The sequence below is a fragment of the Lemur catta genome, chromosome 5 (genome assembly GCF_020740605.2).
Source record: "Lemur catta isolate mLemCat1 chromosome 5, mLemCat1.pri, whole genome shotgun sequence".
Classification (NCBI taxonomy): domain Eukaryota; kingdom Metazoa; phylum Chordata; class Mammalia; order Primates; family Lemuridae; genus Lemur; species Lemur catta.
The window spans coordinates 102,683,581-102,693,347 of NC_059132.1; the positions used below are offsets into that span (position 1 = coordinate 102,683,581).

General features: G+C 52.3%; 1 long non-coding RNA gene across 1 annotated transcript; it reads left to right on the forward strand.

The window, feature by feature from the left end:
* LOC123638665 lies at positions 1-5,238 on the forward strand. The gene is made up of 2 exons (XR_006735424.1): positions 1-830; positions 4,838-5,238. It is a non-coding gene; the product is annotated as an uncharacterized LOC123638665 (long non-coding RNA).
* The last annotated feature ends 4,529 nt before the right edge of the window (positions 5,239-9,767 follow it).

Sequence of the window (9,767 nt, forward strand, 5' to 3'; positions counted from 1 at the left end):
GTGGCCCCTTCTCAGAGGGGCCCGGCACCAACCAGGGGAGCTGCTCCTCAGAGCCCATTTCTGCCCAAAGTGAGGTGGATGTGCTGGGACTCTCGGGAGAAAACTTGCATCTGGTCTGCGAGGTCCTGGTGGTCGGCGAGAAGGGGGTGCTCAGCTTGAGGAAGGATCTGGAAAGCAGGAGGGATGCCACGACTGGGCTCTGAGAAGGATGGCGCACGAAAGCAGTGCCAGGGACAGTGGTGATGGGAGCGCACGGCCTACCGCTGGGTTCGTACACTTGGAAATGGTTCAAATGGCAAGTTTTATGTTACATACATTTCACCACAATTCTTTCAAAAAAGCCCTGTTGGGCCATATTGGAACCTGAGGCAAAAGGAAAAGTCAGGAATTCTGATCATGTCTGGATTTAAAATCTTGCTGTTTTGTTTATCACCCAAAAAGGGGGGTGAGTAAAGTGCCTGGCCCAGAGTGAAGTGCAGACTAAATGCTGTTATTACACTAACACTGTTAATATTTCTCCTGGAGGGAGGCGATTTTAGGAGTTTCACTGGCTGCCACCAGGGGGAGCGCCGGCCCAGCCTCTCCTGGGGTCCCGGGATCCGCGCGTGGCGCTGCAGGAAAGAGGCAAGAGTGAAGCCGAGTGGAGGAGAAGGTGCTGGTGCCGGGAATATGTGCAGCTGGGTCCCCCTGGGATCCAAGGCATTTGCAGACCCAGCTGGCAGTGACTGAGGGATTCATGATGAAGGCATCTTCGGGGACAGCCAGCAGCCTGTGGGAGGAAGCCCGGGGACAGGGCATTTCCCCGCCACGTCCACATGCCTCACACCGGAGTGAGTAGAGATGTTCAGGGAAGACATCTGAAAACCCAGAGCTCTGTAGTGGCCTCAGTCTATAGATTTGACTTGAAATACATGTTTCTTATTAAATATCTTTTTGTAGGATTGTCTTTTACAAGTTTGTGGCAGAACGAAGCACCTGCTATCTGGTGGGTGGTGCCGAGTATTTTATGTGGGAGCCCCTGTGAGTAGGTGAGCCCGCCAGGCATTTACCTCTCTCACCCCCAAGCCTGTTCTCCTATTCTCACCTCTGCTGCCCAGGCTGGGACTCCGCAAAGCGCTTTGTCCTTTGCAGACTGACCCTTAGCTCAGCGAATAGGGCACAGTGGGAGCCAGGAGAGGAGGAGGGGGAGGACAGAGGGAACCCCTGTTTCCTGTCCCTGTCATTGTTGCTCCAACAGTGCCTTTTTGTCCTGCCCTGGGGACAGCAGCATTAGTTCCAGTTGCCAGCTTCTGTCTAAGCTCCCAGGACGAGCCTCACCCATGCCTCCTGCCAGGGACCAGCCAGCAGCTGGCAACACCCGCAGGGGCCCTTCCCCAGAGCCTAGCTCTTGGTGAACCCAGCCCCTCCCCATCTTCTCATCGCACTAGGGGTGGAAGCTACTTTCCTGTCATCATTATCTTTAGTCTTCCCAGTGTCCCTAACCTCCTTTTATCCTTTCTGCCCTCTATCACCTTTGGGACCAATTCCCTGTGTTAAATTCCTTCTGTTGAAATAACTGTTTCTCTGCCTGGATCCTGCTGGGCTTTGTGACTCTTGTAAATGGACATGGTTGACAGCAGAGCTCCCTGTCTGAAGGTCAACAGGAGATACTCGGTGTGTGGAAGATTATGACAATGATTCTAAGAGGCAGGTAAGTGGTTCAGAGAGGGATAGGGTGCACACAGACAGTCTTGGCTACGTTTTGTAATTCTGTCCAGAGGCAGGGTGGGACAGTAGTGCAGATGCCGTAGTTAGGGTGCCAGAGCAGAGCCAGTTTTAAAAATTTACTTCAAAAGTACTCACGTTTTTCACATAAGGAAAAAGATGAGAATAAGAACAAGAAAAGAGAAGAGGAAAAATGGATATGTACCCTTGCAAACTTTCTTTTTTTCAATAGACTGTATTTTTAGAGTGCTCTTAGGTTCACGGTAAAATTGAGAGTAAAGTACAGAGAGATTTCCCATGTCTTCCCAGCCCCCAAACATACACAGCCTCCCCTGTTATCAGCATCCGCCACCAGAATGGGACTTGTTTAACAATCCATGAGCCTACAGTGACTCATCATTGTCACCCAAAGACAATAGTTTTTACATTAGGGTTTACACTTGGTGTTGTACATTCTATGGGTTTGAACAAATGTGCAATGACACATAGCCACCATTATAGTATCACACAGGAGAGTTTCAGTCCTCCATGCTCTGCCTGTTCATTCTCCTCTCACCCCTAATCTCTGGCAATCACTGATATTTTCAATGTCTCTACAGTTTTGACTTGTACAGAATGTCATATAGTTGGAATCATACAGTATGTAACCTCTTCAGATTGGCTTTCTTTTACTTAGTAATATACACTTAAGGTTCTTCCATGTTTTTTCATGGCTTGATAGCTCATTCTGTTTTAATGTTTCATAATATCCTATTGCCTGGGTGTACCGCAGTTTATTTATCCATTCACCTAGTGAGGGATGACTTGGTTGTTTCCAAGTTTGGACAATTATAAATAAAGCTGCTATAAATATCTGCATGTAGCTTTTTGTGTGGACACAAATTTTCAACTCCTTTGGGAAACTACCAGGGAGAGTGACTGGATCATATGGTAAGAGTATGTGTAGTTTTGTAAGAAACTGCCAAACTTCTTCCAAAGTGGCTGTACCAATTTGCATTTGCACAAGCAATGGATGAGAGCCCTTTTGTTCTACATCCTCACCAGCATTTGCTGTTGACAGTGTTCTGGGTTTTGGCCATTCTACTAGGTATGTAGTGGTATCTCACTGTTGTTTTAACTTGCAGTTTCCTTATGGCATGATGTGGAGCTTATTTGCCATCTGTGTGTCTTCTTTGGTGAGCTTGGCCTTTTTTTTTTTTTTAGACAGAGTCTTCCGCTCTCAGCCAAACTGGAGTGCAGTAGTATCATTGTAGCTCATTGCAACTTCAAACTCCTGGGCTCAAGCAGTCCTCCTGCCTCAGCCTCCCAAGTAGCTGGGACTAGAGATGTACACCACTACACCCAGCTAATTTTTCTATTTTTTGTCAATACAGGGTCTTGCTATGTTGCTCAGACTGGTCTTGAACTTCTGGCCTCAAGTGATCCTCCCGTCTTGGCCTCCCAAAGTGCTGAGATTAGAAGTGTGAGCCACCACACTCTACCTTGGCCCATTTTTTAATTGGGATGTTTGTTTTGTTATTGTTGAGTTTTAATAGTTCTTTGTATATTTTGGGTAACAGGCCTTTATCAAATATGTCTTTTGCAAATATTTTTTCCCAGTTTCTTTTGATTCATTTGGTCTTTTCCATTATGACACCTTTCTTCTCTTCTTTCTTTATTATGTAGGAAGCCAGACCCTTGGCCCCATGAAGGTTTGCTGAAAAATCACTGACTTTAGGCAGATTGATTAATAGGAGAAAAGGCATACAAATTTATTTAATGTGTATACACAGAGGCCTTCAAAATGAAGACCCAAAGATACAGGGGAGATTGTCCATTTTTATGCTTAGGTTCAACAAAATATGAACAGCTGTGTAGAAATATGATTGTACAAAAAGGGTGTGATCTAATGCTAACAGACTGAGTGGGGAAACCCAGCAAGGCCTGTCTGTCCAGATTCTTCTTGGCCTCTCTGAGCAGTATCCTTCCCTCTGGGTGTGGGGCAGGACCCTCTCTGGAATGGGGGTCTTATGATCCACAGTCAAACGAGGTAGGTCAGAGAATTTCTTTATGGCCAGTTTTTCCACAGAATAACTTTAGGTTTTATGGCTGCCTTTTGGGAAAAGGGGTTCTGGTTTCTATGATCCACCTTGGGGAAGAGGGATTCCAGTTTCTGCGTTCAGCCTCAGGGAAGGACGGGACTGAGCGGCAGGAGGACAGGAGAAGGTCAGAGAGAAACTTTCACTTCTGAGGCCTTCATTCTGGGGGCACTGATTTCTCAGCCCCTTCAATTATCACTCTAGAAAAGTAAGCTATTGGTAGACTTCCTCGCTCAGGACCACCATTAGAAGAAAGGGAGAGAAGGGAAAAGTTATCAGGGGTCACAGGACTCTGTGTGGGAGGCCAAGGCCAGGGGGAAGCCAGGGAGGGGGCTCTGGGCTCCTGAGAGGCAAAAGAAAGAAGATGCCAGAAGCTGGAGACGATCTGAATGTTGAGGAGGAGGAGGACTCTAAGAACAACTTTACTTTGAAATTTTGCTCTGGTATTGAACTCTCTCCTTCTGGGTAATCGATTTTAAAAGAAAATAGATATTTAAAAGTCCAGATAGAAAATAGTTTCTACCACATATTTCTGTGATATGCAATCTGGATTCTTCTGCATTTGTACTAAGAAATAAATGGTTCTGGGGGAGGCCGCACTTCCAGCCATTCTGGCCTCAGCGCCGGGTGCTAGGACAGCAATCTGATCGCATGGGTTTGCCAAAGCAGCTGGGCTGGGATTCGAGCAGGCGGCCTTCCCTTAGGCTGCACTTTGGCTTACTGTTAAAGGACATCCTGAAAGAGAGACAGGAGGGTTCTTAGCTTTTCATCTTAGTGCTAGGGCATCCTCTACCCAAAGCATAGAAAGGTCTAGGGAGAAAGAGCTGTGCCGCTGGGCTGGGCTCCCCTCCGCAGACCCTGGGGGGTGGGGGTGGGGGCCGCCGAGCGTGCCCGCGGAAAAGGCATACTAATTGCAGGCATTTAGGTGAATTGATTATCATTTAGGACTAAGCGCCAACAGCACAGTAATGACTCTGCCTATCATTATATGTGTGTCAGATGAAGTTGACTGTGAGCTTTATTTGATTACAACAATAAATTCTCACTGTCTCCAGCCTTGTAAACTCAAGCTCCGGATCGCACCCAGGAAGGCCGGGAAGAGAAGCCCCATATTTGGCTTGGGACAAAGCTGCTTTCCGAGCTGCTGCTATTTGGGGTCTCCCTGACACCAGGAGATGCCAGCTGCCTCGCGTCAGAGGACAGGAAACTGCGGAATCTCCAGAATCCTTTGTTTTCTTCTTAGCACTTCCCCAAAGTCGCTCCTCTCCTGTGCAGGGGTCTGTCTGTGCGTGGCCCTCCCTCTGGGGAGGCTGAGTTGTCACTTCTCCATCAGAGGAAGATAGTTTGTCTCTGAACAAAGTGTCCTGACTGCAGATGGGGTCCCAGGGGAGGTGTGCGTGAGCAGATTACTCGGAAACGAGTTACTCCTCTTCCCATTAAAATATTCCGTTAATTATGTCAAGGCCTGTCATGTTCACATTATGGCACTTTACAAAAGATACACAAATCGTGGCATAGTAGGCTCTGGAGGCCGGAATGCACGCGCGGCACTGGAATGTTTAATAGAACCTGCAAGGATCACAGCGTCCCACGCGCATCAAAGACCCACCCTTTTCAATCTCTCAATGTGGGACGCGGCCATTTGCAGCAGCCACATAATGGAGGATTCAGCCTTTGAATTTCCACTTCTCTGAAGAATCTTACAGGTCTGTAAGGGCGACTGCCTCAGGCTGGGAAGAAGGGCGGAAGGATGTTTTGAGCCTTTATTGGAATACAAAGAAGCTGCCATAGGCCTAGAAAATGCAGGGTTCCCCCAAGAAGCAGCCAGTGAGGAAATGGCCTCATGGGATCCCGCTCACCCCCGGGAGGTTGCCAGGGTCCAGGGTGGGAATGGTGCCTTGGTCCCCCCGCGGCAGGGACAGCTGCCCACACCAAGGAGAAGGAGGCGAGGTGGCCCCCTTAGAAAGAGCAGTCCACCGTGTGCGCGTGCGTGCGTCTGGCTGCGCAGACAACGGGCTCCAGTAATTAACCGCTGATTACTAGGCAGCCGAAGGGAAGGTTTCTCCACCCAGACAGGCCGCAATTAACAAGTGACGGCCCTGGCCAGTTTGGTAATTCTGCCGCCTTGTGGATTTTCATGACATAATCTCGCCCCGAGTCCTGGACACAGGTTCTGCCGGAGCTGGAGCCCCCATGGTGGGGGTGGGTGGGTGGAGGTGATGGTGGGGGGAAGAGGCTGGGCTCTGGGAGCTCGCTGGGGTTCCAAGGGGCTCCCCAGGAGAGCAGCCGTCCTCACTGATCTGCCCCTCTGAGGCTCTTGGAAGCCAGTTGCTCCAGCCCGTGTCGGAATATTCTCCCTTTCCTCAGCGCGCAGCTCCCCCGTCAGGCCCGGGGCATCTGGCCAGGGAAAGTGTGGGCCTGCGCAGCCGTCCCCCAGGCCTGGGTGCAGTCAGCCTCCTCTTCCTCTGCAGGAACGTGGCCTCCCACAGAACTGCAGCCTTGCACAGACTTGCCTGCCAGCCTCAGGCGCGTGTGCACACACACTACTTCCAGAGCTTTCCTGTGGCAGTGCTGGCGGCATTAGGCTTGTTCCTGGGGCCCAGCCGGGTGATGTCCTTTCTGATGGGCTCTTTGCAGGAAGAGGATAGAGGCAGCCGCGGCCTCCTCACTCAGGCCTGAGGTGTCACCAAGTGCCAGCTCCTGTTGCCCTGCAGTCTCGCGGGTTCTGCTTTATGGACTTTTCGAGCAAATATTTGACATTTCTTTTCTGGTCAGTTTTATGGTCATCTGGACCTGAAAGTTTTCAGTGAGATGGTTGTGAGTGAACTCACACTTAGTTCTCTGTTGGGTTGAAGAATGTCCCCCAAAATTTGTGTCTGCCTGAAACCTGAGAATGTGATCTTATTTGGAATAAGGTATTTTCAGATGTAATCCAGTTAAGATGAAATCATACTGGATTAGCGCGGGCCCTCTTCCAATAACGGGTGTCCCTATAAGCAGTGAACACAGGAGACCCAGGGACATATAGGGGACAATGCCACGCGACAACTGAGGCAGAGACTGGAGTGATGCTCTACAAGCCCAGGAATGCCAGCCACCACCGGACGCTAGGAAGAGGCCAGGAAGGACCCTTCCGTAGAGCCTTTGGCGGGAGCATGGCTCTGTCAGCACCTTGACCTCAGACTTCTGGCCTCCAGTGAGACAATACATTTCTGTTGTTTTAAGCCCCCAGTCTGTGGCACCGTGTCCCAGCAGCCCTAGGAAACTACTATCTCCCCCCACCCATTTCTCTTTCCTGCCTTCATGCTGGGGGCAGGTGTGGATAGGGAAGAGGCAAGGCCAGGTCCCGGGCTGGGTTGCCAGATTTAGCACACATGTGAACAAAGCAAAACAGGATGCCCAGTTACATGTGAATTTCAGATCAACAAGAAATACCATTTTCTGGCATAAGTATAACCCAAATATGGTCTTGGATATACTTATGCTAACAAATGATTCACAGTTGACCTGAAATTCAGCTGGGCCTTGGTATCCTGCCTTTTATGTGGCAACCTCACCCCCTGCTCCTGCCTCCCTCTCCCGCTCTTTTTTTCAGCTCGTAGCTCACCGAAGGGCGTGTGGGGCCTGCTGTGACCCGCACCTGTGGCAGAGCAAGGTGGTGGCCAGCTCGGCCAGGCAGCTCCTCTAAATCCATTAGTGCTCCTCCCCCCGGGCTCCCTGCACCCTGCCAGGAGCCTGCAGCCTGAACATCACCTCCACCAGCTGGGTGTGAGTCTGGCAGGATTTGAACATATGGAGGAGGCAGAGAGGGGAGCACAAAGCCTGCCTGGGGGAGGCCTTCCAGCGGGGGGCTCGGAGCCTGCGGCTGCCTCCTGCCGAGCAGCACTTGGCATCAGCCCTGCACTTTGATTTGTTCTATTTTTAACTGTCTGCAATCTCCCTCCTGGGGAACGGGAGAAGCAGGGGGGACTGAGGAGGTGGGGTGCGGAGTGGATCTGTGCGCTCAGGAGCGGGTGGGAAGCCAGAAGGCAGCTGGCAGGGTTGCGTTGCCTTCGGAGCAACAGGAATTAATTCTAAGGCAAAGGCAAGGAGCATGAGGCCTTGCGAGGAAGAGAGAGTCGGTGGCCAGTCTGGCTGAGCGGGAGAGAGAGCTGGGTCCTTGGCCGAGGAGAGACCGAGGGGCCGGGGCTGGAGGGCCATCCATGTTTCTCGATGTGAACCCAGACTGCAGTGAGGGCTGGTGGTGGCCCTAGCCGTGCGCCAAGGGGACACACAGAGCTGCACAGCCCCACTGGGCCCTTCATGCTGCTCAGCTCAGCCAGGGCACAGCTGGCTCCTTCAGGAAGCCCTGCAGCACCCTACCCCCCAGGGGCCCTCTCTGGGGACTCTCCTGCCCCTGTCTGTGTCCGGCTGTCCCTGGGGAGGAGTGTAAGGACTGCGACAGACTCGGGTGAGGTCAGGACCAAGGCTGTCACTAGTGGTTGTTTTCTCCCCCAGGAAACAAGGGCTTGGCAGAGGTCGCCAGGCTCCTCGTCTGTTTTTTGGGGGGACACTGTGAAAAGATCCGGCAACAACAGCACGTGGAGCCGTGATTATCGATGAGATAAAAACGTCACCATCCTTCCACCCCTGCCGGGCTCCGGACTGGCCGGGCCTTGCCGTGAGCCGTCATTCCCGGCATTTTCATTGCCAGGGAGCTGGAGCATCGTGAGGGCCAAGTGAGACCTGACGTCGCCGAGGACCGCACAGAGCCCGGGAGGGACAACTCCAGGCCAGGCCAATCCTCCGGCCTCAGTACATTTCTGGCCTTTACGGCTGCCAGAAAAATGGGACAAAATTGTGCACCATCAGGCGTGGACCCAAGTACCGTGCTGTCGTCCCTCTGCCCACTTCCCTCACCCATTCAGTTTCCTTTTCTGTGACTGGAGTGCCCAGGAGCACCTGCGGTGGGCGGCACTTGACGGGTGCATTATACTCTATTGTCCTAGGTGTGATGATGAATATTCATACTCAGTCGTCACCATCTTAAAACGGTGACCGGTGAGAGCTGGGTGGGGGGGCGGGTAAAGGGCGGTTCAGGGGCCGCCGTGCTGGGCTGTGAGTCCTTGTTCCCGGGCAGCTCCGACTTTCCCAGGAGGTCCTGAGAGAAGTCTGGCTAAGAGCCTTAAAATCACCAGTTTTTTTTCCTAGCTTTTTCTCCCCGCCCCCCCACCTGCACGCACGCACGCACGCACGCACGCACACAGGCGCACCGCTCATGCGCGTGGGAGAACTGGAAGGAGCGGCTGGGGGCAGAGGTTTGCACCCACTTTAAAGACGGAGAAAACTGAGGTGCAGAGCCAGCAAGTGACCGTGTCGTCTCGCTCAGGCACAGCTGGGACTAACAAGTAAGTCTCCGCTGCTTTGGGGCTTCGCCAGCTCCACGGCCTCTCTAGGGAATCGCTAAGTTTGATTAACGGGAGCACTAATTGGAGGAGGCCGCAGAAAGAGCCCTGAGTTGTGGCGAGGCTGGGCCTGTTTCCCTTTGATTTACAAGAGCAAGTCTGCGTCCACATCTAGCCCGCCGGAGACTAATTGGGGACTAACTGACTTCAAAAAGTCCAGGCCCCTGGCACCCAGCTTGCCGGGGACCCCAGCCGCTCTGGCACAGCGGTAGGGTGCTGGGCCGGAGCCAGGGGGAGGACTCAGACCAGGCGCAGATTTGTGAACGCGGCCTGCTGGGCTGGGGGCTGTCCGTGCCTGCAGGGCAAGAGCATGTATGTTAGGACTGGTTTCCCAAGCAGCCACCAGATACAAACACAGGTGTCAGAGCAGGAAGGAGGTGCTTGGTGTCACCCACGGAGGTGACAGGGAGAGAAGCAACTTGGCTGAAGGCCACAAGCCATTGGTGGGTGGCAGAATCAGACAACCTAGGGAGTTAGTGCAACATTCCTCCTCCTGCGTGCCCCTCCCCCATGCCCGTGCTCCCCGCCCGAGGGGTGTGTG